We start from the raw sequence: 19248 nt of genomic DNA, 5'->3' as shown, positions 1-19248 counted from the left end.
GGAATGGGCACTATGTGAGTAACAGTGCTGGAGACGAAGAGGCTGAGTGAGTGGTGAGGAAATCGGGACAGAGGTACAGATCAGCTCCAGAGAGCTGACGGTACATGGGAGGGCAAAAGTATGGTGGAGGTTAAGGGGAGAAAGAGAATGTTCATGGGTTTGGTTTCCTAATCACACCAGTTCATTAGTTTTCTCTTTCCAGAGAATAAATGCTGCCTTTACCAGAGGAAAGAATTGCTTGACACCTTGTGGCCAAATTCTCCCTTTTCTATTCACCAGTATCTGGCTGGGAATTTTTTTTTTAAGTGCCAAATCCTATGGGGAATGTCTGATTTTTATTTTATTATTTTTTTCTTACATTGCTCCATTTAGTTGAAGAAATCCATTGTTCCACTATTCTTGCCACATTTAAAGGTGAAGAAATAGATGTGGAGAGAAGAGCAAGGATGTCACCTACTTGCTGAAACTTGTAAGGAATGTGTTAAATGTTTGAGTCAGAGATATTAATCAAGACATTAGTCAGTTTTACACAGCTCATCATGAGACACTGTAAGTTTAAAAATTCCATTAAATTGGTCTCATTACTAAAGTAAATACTGAATTTTAACTTTAAAATAATATTTTTTCTAGTTAAAAACTTCAGGTGAAAACTACAAAAAATGCAAAGTATAAAACACAAAAATTAAAATCTCCTGTAATTCTACCACTTATGAAAAAGTACTATTGACACTTTAATATATTTCCAACAATGTTTTCTCTACACACATGTGCACACACCCATGCACATACAAATCTTTACAAAATTTATAGCATACTCTATATAAACTTTCTATCCTGCCATTTCTCACTCAATACCATAGCATAGGTATCTCTATGTCCTTAAAAATTCCTATTATAAACATAATTAATAATAATTATATAATATTCAATTTATTTTATTTGATAATTTATTTTTGTTTGACATTTAGGTGGAGCTTTATGCAGCTTATTTGCTCAAATAAATATTAATGCAAAAAATCTCCTTCTCTGTCAGCATTTGACTGTAAGTCTGATAATTTCTTGAGAACAGATTCCTAGAATGATTCCAGTGTTAAAATGTGCCTCACAGGAAGCACATGTGGCTGTGTCATTTTCCAGGACTTAATGACAACTGACACTCCTACTGCAGGCAGGGGATGGGACCAATCTTCTTGCACCTTCCCTTGGTCCTAGTTTCATTTTCCATCTGGTATGTGATGAATTCTGTTTTTAATCTAATTTTCACTTACTAATGAATTTGAACCTTTTAAGATTCCATTATAGCCCATTTACATGTCTTGTTTCTATGTTGTTTGACCACTATTTTATTGAAGTCTTGTTTTCTTAATGATTTTAATACCTTTACTCGTAAGAAAGATATTGATCCTCTGTCATATGTATATGTCTTTTAATTTTGGTGGTATTTTACATTCTTACATAGCTAAAATTTGTATGGTTAAACTTTATGTATCAGAATGTTAATGTAATTTAACTATTTGGCACCTCTTCATGACTTTATTCTCAGAAAAACTTCTACTAATCTAAATCAGATGAATATTATTCATATTGTTCTTTGAAACATGGTTTTATATTTTATATTAACTCTTTAATCCAACTGGAATTTACTTTAGTGTATACAGTGAGGTATACACTATGTTTTCCAAATATTACCCCATCATCACAGCACAATTTTATTACTTTTAATCCATTGGTGTTTTTTACTACTGTTTTGTGGGACTAGTTTTATGGATAATACATGAATTTATTTACTAAGGTCTACTTTCATATTTTCTATTCTCTCCATTGATCTATTTATTGATTTTGGTGCTAGTAAAGTAAACTTTTGGTGACTAGCTTTAGAATATGTTTTGGTGTCTCGTAGGACATTACGAGGCATTTTATTGTTTTCAATCTATAGCTTCCTGTGCTTTTACCTTCCCAGGGACAGACTCTATTCCCATTCTGAATTTCCAAAACACATGTAAGAAATAAACTTATCAAAGTGACCTCTTAGTTCCTAGTAAACATTCTTTCTCTGATGATAGTTTTGTGGTGGGTTTAGATATCTTCTTAATTGTTGCTTTGTTAAAGAACAAATCACTCTGAACTAGGATCATGTTGAGCACAATGCTCAAAAAAGTATCACGTATCAAAGCAGCATGTTGAGCATACTGCTTCCCAACCTGTATGTTAAAAAGATGTGAGTAAATAATTTTCAAAAGGTGGATCTCTAAGTTTTCAATGAAATTAAACTGAAGAGGTTTCTCCTTAGTTTTTCAGCCCTTCAATCATCAACCTTAATTGAAAAAAACACTATTTCTTTCTCTTCATCAAAGTCTCTAACAAAATATATTCAGTTTGTTCATTGGTCCTGCACAAGTAAGAAGCTAAGCTCTATTTATATTAACTATTATTTTTAATTTGGCTAATTAATTTTTCTCCTTTAATATAAAGAGCACGACATAGTGATTCATTTTCGAAGATGATACAAATGAAATCTTTCTTTTTCAGAGAAAACTGTCTTTAAGAAACAGTCCTTTATTGGAAAGAAGATGGAAAACAATGGTTATTTACTAAAGATAAACAGCTCTCTCAGGTTGATGGCAATCCAAAAAAAGAAAAAGGGCCTCAAGCAATTTCTTAAACAGAAAAAATTTACATTCATTGCCATTTTGTCAAGGATGTGTTTCCTTAAACACAAGATAGCACTAACAAATGATCTTCTGGATATCATGCATGTTTAGACCTTACCAAGTCACTTCTTTAACTTCATTGGCTAGTGCACAGCCTTTAAAAATTTTCTTCCCTTAAATTAATCCAGTCTAAACATATCAGTGACTAACCATGAACATGCATTCTAAATGTCAGCATTCTCCACCAATTTGGTAAAGTGTTTTCTTATAAGGAAAACTTAGAAATTCATTTTTCGAAGAGATTATTTTCATCTAAAAAACATTAACACTGTATAACCTTGAAAATAACCCACGGTTTGATAGGAGGAAGCAAAGATTATGGCTTTTTTGAGAAGTTGGGGGTCTCTCTGTTTGAAGATGATCTATTAAACGCACCTGATATTTACAAGTTAAAAAACAAAAATATGATAGTATTTAATTCAGTAAGCTTTCTTTCATTTAAGTTGCAAAAGACTTGAAAGAAAATTAGTTCTGTTTAATGTAAAAAAGTAAATTTACAGAAGATAAAATTCCTTCTCGTGGTCCAATTGCAATTCTTACATTATAACAGAAGAGACCTTGAAGCCATATTTAATGTTTCTCTGTCTCCATGTTTAATGCTTTAGGTTAATCAGTCTACAATTCAAAGCTAATATCATTGATTCAAAACTTCTAGGAAATCAGCAATGATTTAGAATTTGTTTTGATAGACCTTGACTTTTACTTAATATAAACTGTCCTAAGTTTCTTCTCAAATATCATTCAGGCTGAAGGTTTACATAAGAATTTACACAAGATTTATGGGGACCTGAAAAAAAATGGAAGCATTATATAGGATAGGATACCTATAATGTTGAATAATCAAGTCTTAGAATGAGTTGAACTACCAGTAGGATAGAGAAGTTAGATAAAGGGATAGCTGTTGACCAGAGCCTAAAGCAACAAGAAAATAAGTAACAATGGATGTGAGTGTGTATGTATGTCGGGCAGGAGGAAAAGGGGGCAACGGGAGAGAAGAGAAGAGTATGTTAATCAATATTTTTTTAAAAATTTTAATAGGGCATTCAGTGCTTGTTTGGTTTCTCAATTAGTTCTTACAACAATCCTGGAAATGAGATAATATTATCCTCAAAGCAAGCACTTCTGATGTTCAGTTTAATGACCAAGCATTTGTTAGTGTTTATTCTATGAGAAGCTGTCTGCTAAGTGCCACCTCTCTGAAGAGCAATGAACATAGGTGCAGTATCCCAGTATTTAGCACTCCATGGCTTAAAATAAGTACAACAAACTTTTCTATTGATCCTTCTTAATTAAGCATTGTGTTAACTTTAGAACAGCCACAGAAATTGAAGTAAAATCTTTAAAGATTCATTTAACAAATAGTATCTTAAAATTCAAAACCTGCTGTATTTAAAATAAAGAGATCTATTTCCTAAATGCATTATCATATTTAATGACCCCAAATCAAGAAAGCGCACTTTTGGATTGCATTGGCATGGTTTGCGTCTACTCTGGTTGCCTGTCAGAGGACAGAGTAAGTCTTCTTGTGAAGTATAAGATAATTTCTTCCAAACCGGTATATTTATAGTGTTTGGCATTCAATCAAAAATTACCAGTGCTCCCAAAAAACAGGACCAATAGAATAAACAAATTAAAAAATATTCACAGGTGATAGAGATTTTCGAGTTATCAGACGAAAACTTTAAAATAACTGTGATTACTATTGTTAAGAAAATAGATGGCAATGGAGACTAGCCATAAAAAATTAAAATCTGTAAGAAAAAATAAAATAGATATTCTATAACTTAAAAATAACAAATTAGGAACACAGTAAATGGGTTAAACCTGTAAAATGGCCATGGCTGAAGAAAAAAATCATGAACTAAAGGACAGATCAGTAGAATATTTCTAAACTTAAACACAAAGAAAAGAAATAGAAAATATGGAATAGAATGTGAAACATATAAACCATAATGAATGTCTACATATGTGTCATCTGAGCCACTGAGGGGCAATGGAATGAGAGAATAGAACAGGAGTAATATTTAAAGAGTAATGATCTTGTCTAGATTTACTAAGAAAAAAGAAGATTTAAATTATTGAAATTATGAATGAAAGAGGGACATTACTACTGACATTTGGAAAAAATTGTTAAGGGAATATTATTATAAATCACTGTGTGCCAACAAATTGGATAACTTAGATGAAATGGAAGAATTTCTTGAAATACATAATTACCAAAATTTGTTGAAGGAAAAAAACAGAAAATCCAAACAGACCTCTGATTAATAGATGCCATTATTAATTTTAAACTGCTACCACCCCTAATAGCTTCCAGACCCTAATAGCTTCCCTGGTAAATTTTCTCAAACATTTAAAAAAGAATTAATACCAATCCTTTACAAACACTTCCATAAAATGGAAGAGAAACAGTTTCCAACTCATTGTATGAGGACAGTGAATTACTCTGATGCCAAAATCAGACAAAGATACAAGAAAAAAAAATAACTACAGACTAATAGCTCTTATGAATACATGAGAAAATCCTAGCAAGATAAATCCAGCAAATTGTAAAAAGGATTATACACCATAATCAAGTGGGATTTATTTTGGGAATGCAAGGTTGTTCAAAATTCAACTAATATTATATACCATATTAATAAAATATACAAATACCATATGATCATTTCAATAGGTACAGAAAAAGCATTTGACAAAATCCAACACACTCTTTTATGATAAAAACAGTCAACAAACTAGGAATAGAAGGAAACTTCCTCAACCCATTAAAGGGGATTTATGAAAACTACAATTAACATGGTAAAGAATGGCAAAAGACTGAATACTCTCCCCATAAAGTAAGGAACAAATCAAGATATTCCTTCTCACTACTTCTATTCAACATTAGAGGTTCTAACCAGGCAATTAGGCAAGAAAAAATATAAAGGCATCCAAATTAAAATAAAACCATAGTCACAGGACATGATGTTATTAAAAAAACTCCAAGTAATTCACTCGGAGATAATGAGTGAGAATTTTCAAAAACTAATGACAAATACAAGCCATAGATTCAAGAAGTGAAAGAAATCCCAAGCAAGATATAGACAAAGAAAATTGCACCTAGGCACAGTTGTTTGGTATGAAACAAATGAAAAACAAAGACAAAGAATAAATCAATCTTATAATAAACTATACCAAAAAAAGACATTATATTTAAAGGAGCAACATGAGGACTGGTACCTCACCCCCGAACAGAAAGGATGGAAACTGTTAAAAAAAAAAAAATGCAATCACATCTTTAAAATTCCAAAAGGAAAAAAAAAAAAAAACTGCCTATAATCCTATACCAAGAATTATTAAATGAAGATAAAATAAAGATGTTTCCAGACGAAACCTGAAAGAACTATGCCTAAGGAAAAAGTTATAAAGTTATAAATGTAGTTCTTCAAGCTGAAGGAAAATGATCCTAAATGGAAACACGGAAACATAGTAAAGAATGAAGAACAAAAGAACATGCAAATATGTATTTACTCTTTAGTCATATTTATTAAAGCTGAACATATATATACCCTATCGACTGGTAATTTCACTCCTAAGTATAATGCCTTTTAGAAATGCATACTTATGTGCACCAAAAATCACGTATTAAAATGTAAACAGTAGCACTATTAAAAACAGGCAAATACTGGGGAACAAATGTCCACCAACAGAAGAACAGATAAATTGTGGGATATTCATTCGATGGAATACTATTCAGCAGTAAAAAAAATAATTCCTACATACAATAACATGGATGAATCTTTAAAACATAAAAAAATACATACTGCATGTTACTATTTGTAAAAATCTCCAAAACAAGTAAAAGTAATCAATGGGGTTACATATTAAAATAGTGGTTCACTCACTGGAAGTAGGTAAAAAAAGGTTGCGATGGTCCACATCTAGATACATGTAGCAGTTATGTGAATGTATGTACTTTGTGAAAATTCTTCCAGCTGTACACTAAAAGAATGTACACTTTTTTTTATGTCTGTCATGTGTCAATCAAAAGTTTATTTAAAAAATGCCTGCATAGTGGTTATCTGCAATGATATGTTACTTCACAATTTTACAAATAGGAGGTTTCCAATGGTCCTTGCAAACCCTTAAGTGGTGCCCCTATGTCAGCTCCTTGGTATCAAGCTTCGGATGGTCCTTGAATGGTCTGAGACTATTAGATCTTGACCACTACCTTAAATGCCTGTTAGAGAGTAAAAGGCCCAGTAACATCTTCTTCATCTTCTTCAGGGATCAGAGTTAGCCCTACTCAAAGGATTCATATTTCAAAAATACTTAAAGTTTAATTTTACTTAAACATTTAATGTAAAATCTGTTATTCTTCATTACATTCCATTGCAGGAGACAAGAAACAATCTTTCTGATTAAAATTGTGAAATAAACTATGTCTTTGGAAGAAAATAGACTGTCAGTGGGTATCACTAACATTCATTGCACAAAGATGTGGCTGATATTCATGCCAAAATATGTTATTGCTCACTCTCAGCAGGATTTGTGTTCCATCTGCAATAGACAGGGTGGTTCCTCACACCCCAGGGCTTTGCATGTAAGTGCAGGCCCCTGTAATCTCTCTTCATACAGACCCATTATTTGGGTCTTCCACTTGGAACTATTTTGCCCACACCCAAATTCATACTGGGGGCAGGAGGTGGGTTGGGGAGAGGGAGAGAGAGAAAGGGCAAGAGAGAGAGAAGAGAGAGAGAGAGAGAGAGAGAGAGAGAAGCTTTCAAGACTGTCTTTGCAGTTAATCAGGTGTGTTGGACAGGGAGAACTAGAGGCCATGCCAAAGATATTTGTTCTGCCTCAGATAACCCCACTCCTTTTGTAGTTGGGTATGATATTTATCATCAGCTTCAAGCTTGTGTTGTTTTGGCTGCAGAAAACAAGTTCACACTCTTGTAGAAGAGCAAGTAAGTAAAAGAAAAAAACAATCTCCCTTTTCCAATGTCAGGAGGGAGCCAAACACTTGGCTGCATTTTCTGCACATTTGCTGGCTGAGGCTCCATCTCACAACATACTTTATTAAGCAGAATCAGAAACCGATAAACCTGCCACACCAAGGGGCACCATACTCTGTCTTCCAGTCCTCTAGGCCAGCCCCAGGCCTGCCTTCCTTCTGAGATCTGGCTAGAATAATAACATCAACGACAAAGGTTTCCTGTAAGACATCACTAATACGACTAAATCTTAAAAACTCTAAGGCTATGACCATGCCATCCTGAATCTGCTGATCTTGTCTGATCTCGGAAGCTAAGCAGGGTCAGGCCTGGTTAGTACTTGGATGGGAGACCACCTAGAAATACCAGGTGCTGTAGACGTTAAAAAAAAAAAAAAAACACTCTAAGAATCAATCATTTGACATTATTTAACCGAACTCCTGTGTTAAAAATTAGAATTTCAAAGTGGTTTCAATTTCATAAGCCATTGATTTGCTTATTATAGATATTGCAGCCAAAGCCAGAACTTCTTTTTAAACATCAAGTCACATCAATCCTCTGCTCAGAACCTTCCATGGCTTCCTCCTCACTCAAGAGTGAAAGCCGGAATCCTCACCATGACTACAGATAGGCCGATGAATCTGCCCCATCCTTCCTCACTCTCTAACCTCTCACCCCTTATTCTGAAGACTCGGTATATTTGCACCAGCCATTCTTTGTGCCTGACATACTCTACCCAAATAGGTGCACAGCTATAACATCTTCTCCATGCCTTTGCTTAATCATCACTTTCTCTTACAAAGTTCCAACACCTACCCTACTTGACATTCCTGATTCTCCCTTATTCTCTATGCTTTTATCATTTCTAAGGGCAATTGTTACCTCCAAAAAACAAATTTACTTCTTTATTTTCATTATTTCTTTTTGTTCTTTCCCCTCCAAAATGTTAGCCCTGTGAGGTTAGAAACTGTTGTTTTATTTATTGATTTATCCTAAGCACCAGAAGAGGGCCTGGGCAGTGATTGTTGTGCAATAAATATTTTTCAGTGAATGAGTTACTGAAATATGAGCATTTACTCTGAATTCAGAAACTTAACAGTTGCTAGAATAATAAAACTAAGTTTCAAAAACATTCTCTTCACTTCCCAGGGCACTTAATCACATAGACACTGGCAAACAGATCCGACTTTGCGACCCCTGTACTCAAGCTCTAAACGAGGTAGAAACCTCGAGAAAATAATAGGAACTAGCATTTGCTTAATGCCTTACAGTTTACGAAACACTTTCACAAACATTTTCTCATTAGGTCCTCACATAAACCCTGTGAAGACCTTATTATCCTTATTTTTTAAATAAAGAAATAAGAATTACATATTCTAATTTAGTTTTTCAAAATCTCTTTGTGACTATGCGACACAGTCAAGACTTAAAAATGGATCTTTATGCAGATCTTGGTTTTTCTATCATCCCAGGCCTCTCCTATAATAATAATACACACCATGGGAAATAGATCAGAGATACATAAACTTAAAGATGTAAAAAAAAAAAAAAAAAAAAATCACACACAGAGTTTGATAAGGGACCAGCATTTCCAAAAACTTACATCATGGAGGATATCAAGAAACTGAGCCTTGTGATATAACCATGTGGCATAACTCTGGTCAATTTTCTTTTTTTTTTTAATATTTGTATTTGTATTTTTTCAGTTATAGTTGACATGCAATATTATATTAATTTCAAGTGTACAGCAAAGTGATTAGACATTTATATAACTTATAAATGATCATCTTGATAAATCCAGTACCCATTTGACACCATACATAGTTATTACAGTACTACTACGTATGTTCCCCATGTTATACTCTATATCCCCATGACTACCAATTTGTACCTCTTAATCCCCTCCCCCTTCACTCATACCCCAATTCCCAATTTGACAACCATCAAAAAGCTCTCTGTAAATATGTTTGTTTCTGTTGTTTTTTATCCTGTTTTCTAGATTCCACATATGGTATTTGTCTTTCTCTGTTTGACTTACACTACTCAGCACAATACCCTCTACGTCCAACCATATTGTTGCAGATGGAAAGATTTCATTCTTTTTATGGCTGAGTAATATTCCATTGTATATATGTACCACCTCTTTTTATCCATTCATCTATTTATGAACACCCAGGTGGCCTCCATACTTTAATCATTGTAAATAATGCTACAGTGAACATAGAATTCACATGTCCCTTCAAAGTAGTGTTTTGGGTTTCTTTAAATAAATACCATACCCAGAAGTGGGATTACTGGGTCCTTCTTTGTCTGTTGTTATAGCCTTTGTTTTAAAGTCTATTTTGTCTTGTATAAAAGTATTGCTAACCTAGCTCTTTGATTGTTTCCGTTTTTATGAAACATCTTTTTTAACCCCTTTATTTTCAATCTGTTTGTGTCTTTCAGTCTGGGGTGAGTCTCTTGTAGCCAGCATATGTAAGAATCTTGTTTTTATATCCATTCAGCCCCCCTTTTTTCTGATTGGAGCATTTAAACCATTTATACTTAAAGTAATTGTTGCTAGATATGTAGTTATTGCCATTTTATTATTCATATTTTTAATCTTTTTTCTTTTTCTTTCTTTTTATTAAATAAGTCTCTCTAACATTTCCTGTAATACTGGCTTGGTTATGATGAGCTCCTGTAGTTTTTTCTTCTCTGGGAAGCTCTTCACTGGTCCTTCAATTCTGAATGATAGCTTTACTGGGTAATCTTGGTTGCAGATCCTTGCTTTTCATTACTTTAAATATTTTGTGCCGATCCCTTTTGGTCTGCAAAATTTCTGTTGGGAAATCAGCCAACAGTCTTATGGGAGCTTCCTTGTAGGTAATGAACTGCTTTTAAGATTCTCTCTTTGTGTCTAGCCTTTGGCATTTTAATTATGATGTGTCTTGGTGTGAGCTTCTATGGGTTCATCCTGTTTGGAACTCTCTGTGTTTCCCAGACTTGTATGTCTATTTCCTTCACCAAGTTAGGGAAGTTTTCAGTAATTATTTCTTGAAATAGGTTTTCAATTTCTTGCTCTCTCTCTCTCTTCTCCTGGTATCCCTATGATGTGAATGTTAGTATGCTTGATGTTGTCCCAGAGGCCCCTTAAACTATCCTCATTTTTCTGAATTCTTTTTCTTGTTGTTATTTTGACTGAGTGTTTTCTGCTACCTTATCTTCTGAATCACTGATTCAATCTCCCGCTTCATCTCTAATCTACTGTTAATTCCTCTTATTCTTCATTTCAGTCATTGTATTCTTCGTCTGACTGGTTCTTTTTTATGTTTTCTATCTCAGTTTTAATGTTTTCTGTCTTTTTGTTAAAGTTCTCACTGAGTCTATCTACTCCTTCCCCTAAGTTCTTTGAGCATTCTTATAACACGTGTTTTGAACTCTTCATCTGATAGATTGCTTGTCTCCATTTTTTTTAGTTCTTTTTCTGGAGGTTTGTTCTGTTCTTTCTTTCGGGACATGTTTCTTTGTCTTCCCCGTTTGGCTGCCTACTTGTGTTTGTTTCCATGTATTAGGCAGGGCTGCTCTGTCTCCTGGTCTTAGTAGAATGGCCTTATGTAGTAGGTGTGCTGTGGGGCCCAGTGGCACCTGACCTGAGTGTTCTGTATGTTCTTTGTATGGGTCGTGTATGCCCTCTTATTGTAGTTGAACCTTTGTTTCTGTTTGCTCATCAATGTGAAGGATTGACCCTTGGGCTAATTGGTTATGATGACTGGCCGTTTACCAGTGGAGGAGCTGTTGTGCCAGGGCTGACCTTACAAGATTCACTTTAGCAGAGCTCTAGTGCCTGCCCTCTCTGCCCTCAAATGTGACCTCGGGTGGTACTCCAGCTCAGGCTGAAGCTGGCCACTGGGTGTACCGGCAAGGGCCTCCTGAGAGGGTCCTTGTTGCAGGCCAAGTTCAGCTGCACCCTGTGCCCTGCCCAGGGCCACCTGCCATGAGCCAAGAACTCTGTTATTGTGCATTCTTATTTTTTGCTATTCATTCCACTTTGTAAAATCATAGCTACCAAATATGCATAAAGTGTTTATTGAGAAGTTTATAGCATCCTTGGGAGGGTAAAAGGACTAGAGTTCTTTTTGAGCAAAAGAAGATCTCATATCCTGCCAGAAAGAATCCTATCCAAATCAACAGATGTCATGGTGAAATAAAATTTTTTAATGTACATATAGTGTTCCAAACTGAATTGGCAGACAAAGATGAAAATTCTGTTTGAGAAAAACTATGGTGAGAGAAGCCATTGGATTGATGTACATCCCAAGGGGGTTTGAGGGTGGGGAGGTGGGGAGACTGTTCTGTTTAAAGTCCATTTAGTTAATAAATTAAATCACCATCAGTCTTTAAATTAATTATGTGAATGACCACTTCTTTCAAAAAATTCACTCCAGCTAGAAAACATGTCATGCTGGTGAATTTTTTTAAAATATCATTTCATTTGTGAGATTTTTAAAAAAAAATACCTCAAAGATATCAATTGCAGAAAGAAGAGCACCAGGGATCATCTTATATTTCCAAGGGAGCAAGAGAACAAGAAGAAATGATCATGTGAAAGTTAGTGAGTTATATTTAACAATCAGTAGATGGATTTGCAATAAGTGGTTCCATTATTACCTACAGGGTTTCAGCTACCATTTTGTGAAATAGCAGTACAAATACATGGGTTAATTAAGTCAGAGTTAGCCAGCTGTTAGTCTGAACTGAAGGAGTTCACACTCTTAATCCTGCTTGGCTCCATTCTCAACAGTGGGCATTAATTTACATTGGCAATCACATGCTCTCCACCAGAAGTGCTGGAAACACTATTTATATTAAAGACAGGAACTTTGGATTAAATAGAAGCCACTAACTCTGACATGCTGAGAGTTAGCATCTGGATAAGTCAGATTCTTCTGTTCCTTAATTCTTGATATTTTGAATATGTACTGTTTTGTTGGCTAAAATGCTGTTCACTACATTCCTATAACTACACTTCCTTAATAAATCCTTCCACTAGGGTAGAAATGCTTAAGTATTTTGTGAAGTGCATATTGATAAAATTATAAGTGAGCAATAATTTCCATTACATCTATTTTAAATAATATGAAATTAATTTACATTTCACTGATAAACTCACTTAAAAATTATTTTGATTTTTTCTAAAAGTTAGAAGATGATATACTATCAATGAGAAATCTCTTAAATTCTCTTTAAGTAGAATATGCACCATCCGTCTGATGCAACTGATGGATAAAATTCTAGATTTGCAAAGAAGTCAAATGGAAAGTGGCATCCACATCACAAAAGTAATCAAATTAGAAACCTGTTAAATATCTTGTTCCCCTTATGCTTTTTTAATATCTTGTGATTTATCAAAATGTGATTTTACCTACCACATTTCTGAAATATATAGTATGTTAAGTGTCTCCATCATTCATCATACTTAAATAGCCAAAGAAAATCATTCATATATCAAATCTAAACGCTTATAAATTTTATAAAAGATATTATGATGATGGAGGCAGTATCAAAAGATATCCTAAAATTAAAAATATGTCCTGCTCTGGGAATCATAAGAGTATTACAAATAAAAATTTACAAAAAAAAAAAAAAGAAAAGAAAAAATATTTACATGATATTATGTCATCTGCAAAATTTTTTTAATTACTTGTATAAAAATTGTTTAAACAATAATAGAATCTTCATATCTTAAACTGTATTACTGTACAAAAAAAAGAAGACAGTAGATACTTAGAGGTTTACTTAATACCACTGCATGGAACTTCCTGTCAAATGATCTGAAGTTAATGTGACACTATACACATAGTCTAGTCAGCATCCAAAAAATATTTGTCTGTGACTAATAGGAATTAGAGAAGAAGTAGAAATCAACCTCTCCTTCGTAGGCATTGCATTAATTTATGGAAGATTCAGAATAATTACTATTGAAAACAGAAGAAAAACAAATGCTAGAAACAATAAAACAGTGCCTAACCTACATTTGTAACTACATCTTTTGATGTTCTGGTGCCAAGTGTAATTTCCACCCTAAGATGCCCTGCCCATCTCCATGTGCTCTTCTCCACCTGAAAAGCTAATTCCTTTCTATAGTATTTTCTGATCCTTCCCCCCACAGCTCTCCTAGCACCGAGAGTGCACTATCCCAGCACTCATCATGTTGCCCTCTTCTTGTGCTTTATGTTTCTCCACTGACTGACTGTGAGGCTGCTCCAGCAGCAGCTACAAACTATCTCTACATCTCCGGCATCTGGCACTGGGAGCATAAATATAAAACCTGCACACATCACACTCAAACTCAAAGCAGTGTGGAAATTAGTTTTGGCTGCGACTGAGTTAAATACTGGGATGCCCATGTCTGCCAGATGGAAGTTGGAGCTGAGTAGGTCATGTGATGACTGGGGAGTACAGAGGTCACCTTGCTGGAATGTGAGGCAAGAGGCATGCATGGCCTTCTACTCCAAGGACAAGCATACGCTTCTCAAAACCAATGAGGGGTTTGCCTTGGAAGCATATTGAAAAATCAGATCATGACAAATTTAACCCCCAAGAGTGATTTTTCATGGTAAACCTTGTTATCGAAGATTCAGAGCAACTCACTAATTTGGTTTCTCAGTTTATCCTAGTTCCATCAGTTTGTATAACAGTTTTTAATAAGCACTTCTATGCTCTGTATTTTGGAATAGTTTTCACTGCTTTACACTTCTGCTTTTGCAGTAATTTTCCTTTAATTCTATAGAATATTTTAAATTATTTTAATAAAAATTCTACTACCATACATACATTCTTCTGACAATGTCCAAATAACACCAAACAGATATTCTGGGATGGAATTAAGATTAGAGAAAGGCCTGAGTATTTCTATTTTATAAAACATTGCACCTGTTTGGGCCATGACCAAATCTACAAAAATGTGGATTTTAATATCTGCAGTTTATAGTGGCATGTTTCAAAGTAGGGGAGAAGAAAATTAGATGACCTTTCAAGGACTTTTCAAGCCCCGTAATTCTATTTTAAAATAGTTTTAATTTATCACGAGATCTTCTCTAATTTAGCTGGGAAATAAGTCACCCTAGCAATCAAATAGGAGGCAAATGAATAATGACTTTGAGTATGTTCTGTCATTTTGATCTCTATAAATTTATTCCATGCTACTTACTGTCAGTTTAAAGCTCATATGTGCAATCACTTGCTACAATTTACAACTACAAAAATGTTATTTTTAGTCAAACTTGTGAATCGTTCACTTTGCTTATTCATGAAAGAGCAAAGGTGTCCATTTTCAATTTGTATCATTAGGGCTGCAAATGGAATTCATTTCTTTCTGGTAGCAACTTGGGGCTCATACCAAGTAACTTTAAAACAGTCTAGAAGTTAAATAAAAACATTCTAATTTCCATACACTTTTGTTAGGCTCTTTGAATTTCCACTATAAAATGATTCCTATCTTCAAAGGTCTACATGCTATTTAAAAAGACAAGACTGCAGTGTGTACAAATCACTGTGAGAACACCCGCCTGAAGAAAATAATGTTCAAAATCAGCACTTCCTAAAGTACTTCCAGGAATGCTAGATCCCAGGAAAAGAATAGATAATAAAACGATTAAGCCTCTGGTGGTCACCAGAGACCAAATAATTGATTCTGACTCCTAACCCTTCACCTCTGGATTGTGTAACCTTAAACAACTTACCTAACCTCTTTAGTGAAAGGAGGAAGCCAAGGATAACTTGGTATTAAATAAGCTAACTATTCTATTAGTATCCGACACACAATAAGCATGTAATGTATATTAATTCTCATTAGCTATTATGTTTTTCTAAAAAACACTGTGTGATCAAATAGGCTGAGGAAGAAGTATGCTAAATAAAAGTTCACAGTTTTATTTATGCGTGATTTCCAGAGACCTTAATATAATAACATAATGTGAATCTAAAAACACACAGGGTTTCACAAACTTATTAGGCTATGGAACTCTTTGTGTGTGGAGCACAATTTTCTGTGCAAAGTTTTCAGAAATATGGTTATATGTAATATAGGGTAAATGTACTTAAATGTATGCCTACCCCTTACCCTTGGAGTTTGTATTGTTGATGTGAAATAATTTTTATTATTAACAATAATAACTAATAAATACTGAGCACCATACTTTTAATTCTAGTAGCGATCCTATAAGGTAGACACTATTATTATCACCCCTTTTTCCATACTAAGGAAACTGAGTCTTAGGAAAGTAACATTTTCAAGTTCACAGACCTAGTAAATGTCAGAGCTCAGATTCACATCAAAGTTCACAGTGGTGACAAGTGATTACTGCACGGCACAGGATGACATTTATTAAATCTTTTATATCTTACACTAATACAGAAGGAAGGAATAAAGAGTGTGAATTCTATAAGTTGTCCTCCTTTGTTTCTTAGGTCTCACCTTCAACTACCGGCCGACTTATCAGGAACTTTCTTCTGAAAAATACAGAAAGTAGTTTGGTTAACTATAATTTTATCCACCTCCTTATAGGAAGAAGAAACTTAAGAAATTACATTCCGAGGTATATACTGTAGTTTTTTGGTGAGTTTGCAATTGGCTTTAGCTCAGCCTTTGCATGTGTCATGAGCCCTTAGTTACTCAGCCTGTCTTGGTGTTTTGAGAAGCATGCACCTAAAAATAACTATTCAAAAAAGTTAGCTACTTTAACTCTGGAATGCAAAACCAAAAATGAGATGTGAAAATAAATTAAATTCCTATTTTGTTCTTTTTCTCTTTTTTACATAGTTTACCTACACAGTTGATATAAAGCCATGGATACTATAGTTATAGAGAGTAATATTAAAAATAACATATTATAGGAAACTTTATTATGGAGGTTAAATTTCATACCTTTTCATTTTGGTCCTATGAAGGGAACCATGACTTTCCATAAAATGTCCTTTGATGTCACATCAGAAATAGGATTATGAACTGATTGATGACAGAACTGCACCAGGATGACATTTATTAAATCTTTTATATCTTACACTAATACAGAAGGAAGGAATAAAGAGTGTGAATTCTATAAGTTGAAGGAGTGTGTGACCCAAAGGATGTGGGTTCTGGTAGTAAAGATGTGACTTGCCATGGTTCACACAGGTAATATCCAAAAGCATGCGAAAAGGGAACCATCAGCCAGAGCAGTCTGGAGAAAGGAATGCCATAAGCAGTCACCATGAACATTACTTTACACTTTCCGAGAAAAAAAAAATGCAATAACATGTTCAAAAATATCTCTGCAGAATTACCTATTAAAACTAATTGTTTGTTATTCTATTTTAATTGAGAATTGTATCATTCAAAAATTGAAGACTGAGGGCCAAAATGATTCCTATATTTTTGCAGAAAGAGAGTTAGAAAACTGAATTTCCAGAAAGTCATTAGTTGTATTTCAGTATTTAAAAAATGCAACCTTTTTTTCATCATCATTGTTGTTTGGTTTTTAAATGTGCTTGACTTTTATTGGCCTTTGAGTGACTTGGCTACTTCTTTGGCACACACAAGATATGTCTGCACATGTAATACACATCTTTACAAACAAATTCTGTGTATCATTTGCATTCCTACTTTCTCATATTCGCTTATATGATAGTCATATATTATTTTTTCTAGTCTCACTCTGCAATTAAAAAAAAATTCTATTTTCCTCATGGTCTGAAACAAAGGCCACAATAGATATGTAATAAATAATCCATCTAAATAATTTATGTTATGAAGGAATTATAGTAGCATTGTATTTATAGGGCAAGAGTATATCAAAAGTTTAATCAACATTGTACTTTTCCTTCATATAATAGCTGTACATTATATTACTCATCTTAGGAGATAGTTTTACTTTGAGATCCCCTGTTCTCTGACACCTGTGCTTATACAAAGATGTCCTTACCAAATTATTTGTTGCCTTTTCTGTTTAAAGTGGTTTTCTTCTTACATCTCATGTTCTGAATTAATCTTATTCATCCCTTTACTTCTACTTATAACTTCTATTTCTCTCACATTTCTGCTCCCCACTCCACACCATTCTGATAGGATTTAAAGAATGTTAAAAACAAAACAAAACAAAAAAAACACTACAGTTTAACTCTGTATTACTGTATTCTTTCTTTTAGCATAATTTGTGTTTGCCAAATTCAAGGAAACACAGATTGGTAGATTTAAAACCCTCCATTCAATCTGCCTACAGCTTTCTGCCAAAATGCTTTTTTAAGTACTTCTTTCTTTTTATTATTACTTTTCTGTGGGGAAATCTACCCTAGATGACTCTTTCTTCCCATTTCAGATCTAAATTTCTTTCCTTTATCATAAGACTTAAGTACTATCCTCTCCCTCCTACCAGCACAACATTCTTTCTCCTCATTGTCCTGCTTGTGTTTTCCACTTCAGGCAAGCAGATCTTGCTGTTCAGCAAACTTGGCAGCAGCATCCCTACCTCCTGGAGATTGTTTGTGTTGTTCTCCTCCGGAATGTTCTTTTGACTTCCTTATAGTTCAGGAGCTTTCTTCCCCTTGAGAATCTCTCTTACTGCCCTAACACTTAATTTTTCTCTTGTTTACATATTCTCGAAATCACCAGTCATTTGAAGTACATTGTCCTGCTGCCATAATTAAATTGTAACCCGTCAATTTAGAAGGAGAAGAAAAAGAAAGATTATGTAGCACTGGTGAGGATGCTGGTCAGTAGACATCTGATTTTTGCTAGTGAAATGTAAATTGTTATATTCTTAAAGTAATTTAGTGATTATTAAAATTTAAAAACACTTATCCTTTGACACAATCCTACTTCGGAGACTTGCCTTAAGAAAATAAAGTTCTAATATAGAAAGATGTATGTAAAAGAATGTCCATTGTTTCTCTGTTTGCTGCAACAAAAGCCTATAAACTTCCTCAATGTCTATCAGTAGAAGATTGAGTAAATGAATTGTAGTACATTCATGCTAGATTATTTACAGTTAGTTAGATCAAACTAGTTTGACATTAGAGAATACTCACAGTGTGTTGCTAAGTAAGAAAAACAAGTTGCTGGGTAACATATAGAGAGAATGGATGCATTTTTATAAAAACATAAAGAGTAGAAAGACATTCACTGAATTAACACCAATTCTTGGTTAGGGAAAAAGAAAATTGAAAAAAAAGAGGGGAACATGAAACATGAATTTCCTGGCATTGTTGTTTGGATGGGGCCATGTGACTAGCTCCAGCCAATAAGTTGTGAGCTGCAATAATGTGTGACACTTCTAGGCTAGAGCATTTCATTGCCAATTAGAAAACTGCAGAATTTCCTTTCCACTATCACAATGATTGTGAAAGTGCAGTTGATACAAAGCCTCCATCCCAGAGTTTGTGACTACAGAAACTTCCGCTGAATCATTTTGGACACGAGGTGTACACAAATTTTCCTTGCATTAAGCTGCTGAAATTTTGGAGTTGTTTGTTACTGCAGCATAACCTATCCTGAGGGATATAATAAGAAGACATAAATTATATGTATATTATATATGATAAAAAGA

General features: G+C 34.1%; 1 pseudogene; it reads left to right on the top strand.

Annotated features, from left to right (window-relative positions):
* The first annotated feature begins 7947 nt into the window (after window positions 1-7947).
* On the top strand, window positions 7948-8065 carry LOC112475050 (annotated as a pseudogene).
* Window positions 8066-19248: the final 11183 nt, after the last annotated feature.

The sequence above is a fragment of the Pteropus alecto genome, unplaced genomic scaffold (genome assembly GCF_000325575.1).
Source record: "Pteropus alecto unplaced genomic scaffold, ASM32557v1 scaffold7, whole genome shotgun sequence".
Taxonomy (NCBI): Eukaryota; Metazoa; Chordata; class Mammalia; order Chiroptera; family Pteropodidae; genus Pteropus; species Pteropus alecto.
This window is presented reverse-complemented; position numbering and strand designations above follow the sequence as displayed.